Source organism: Formica exsecta, unplaced genomic scaffold (assembly GCF_003651465.1).
Source record: "Formica exsecta isolate Colony F162 unplaced genomic scaffold, ASM365146v1 C16410127, whole genome shotgun sequence".
Lineage (NCBI taxonomy): Eukaryota > Metazoa > Arthropoda > Insecta > Hymenoptera > Formicidae > Formica > Formica exsecta.
The window spans coordinates 1-1,350 of record NW_021847992.1 but is presented as its reverse complement, the minus strand read 5'-3'; the positions used below and the strand labels follow the sequence as shown (position 1 = coordinate 1,350).

The 1,350-nt window shown below is 29.6% G+C and overlaps 1 long non-coding RNA gene across 1 annotated transcript; it reads right to left on the bottom strand.

The window, feature by feature from the left end:
- Positions 1 to 6: 6 nt before the first annotated feature.
- Positions 7 to 1,280, bottom strand: LOC115243738. Its single transcript, XR_003885263.1, has 3 exons — positions 1,161 to 1,280; positions 802 to 900; positions 7 to 167 (listed from the first exon to the last, which is right to left on the bottom strand). It is a non-coding gene; the product is annotated as an uncharacterized LOC115243738 (long non-coding RNA).
- Between the last annotated feature and the right edge of the window lie 70 nt (positions 1,281 to 1,350).

Below are 1,350 nucleotides of genomic sequence, written 5' to 3'. Positions count from 1 at the left end.
GACGTGTATCAAACGCGAAATAAGGAGAAAACAATTTTGATGCTAAATGAAATTTTTGTCGGCGTACCTACCGGGGTCGGATAATCCAATCTCGCGGTTTTTATGATCATGTCGACGATGGCTGTGAAACTGCCTCTCGCCGCAATATAAAGTGGCGTTCGACCGCTCTGCAAATGTCAAGATAAACTTTGCTTTAACTTTATTATCGAGTTTACGATGGCTATCAATCCGGCATCCCTATCATGTTAACTTTAGTGAGATTAAGATAAAGCATTCGATTCGGAGTTTTTCTGTAAATAACACTAATCAATTTCCCGTAGCATGTGTCACATTGTTGACAAGATCGACCCGTGTCATGTAAGGGCGATTATATCTTTCGTCAAATAAAAGAAGATTATAATTAAGATTAAATGGAATGTGTATGTTATAAGCGTATTATATTATTAGAACTACTCACATACACACACGCACATTAGATCAAATTTTTATATTTGTATAAAAAAAAATTTTATTTTTTTTCTGGTTTTGATTATGTGTAGCGGATTGAATAATTAATTCATAAGCAAGATTTAATTGTATAGTGATTGATTCGTGTTTAATTATAATTCGAGCATATTGTGAGCTTTGAAAATATATCGCAATTGTTTAATGGCGGATTTGTTTAATAATGAAATAATAATGTCTATAAATGATTAGTTAAACGTTGATGAGATATGTTTGGAATATAAACGGATTGAATTAATTATATCGTTAAAGAATAATACCCGATTCCATTTCTAAACAATTCTGAATAGTATTTACCTGTTCTTTTTGTTCGATATTTGCGCCCGCTGCAAGAAGTAATTCACAAATATCCGTATGTCCCATCTCGGCTGCAATATGTATCGGTGATTGAAGTCTCTAAAACAAATCGATATAGAAAAAAACGAAGAAGTTAACAATTTTATTATAAATTTTTTGGTATCTCGAATGGAAGTAGAAAAAATTTTTGATAATATGAATATGTATTATAAAACAATTTAAGTTTTATTTGGGAAAAATTGATATGTGTGGTATTATTTAAAAATTTAAAACTTATACAGTTCTATTAATATTATTAAATATTATTTAATTATTAAGAGTACAGCTTTTTGGAAATATATAATCTATATTTTACATACCAGATTTAGACAATTGAGATCGACACCTTTGTTAATTAATATTTCTACCGTTTCTACTTCGTTGTTTAGACAGGCCAGATGCAGGGATGTGTTACCATTCTGTAATAGATAATTGAAAAAAGAATAAATTTATTGAGTTTGTTGAATGTATTTTTTTCAGGGAACATCTTTTTGCACATCTGTTTTTTTT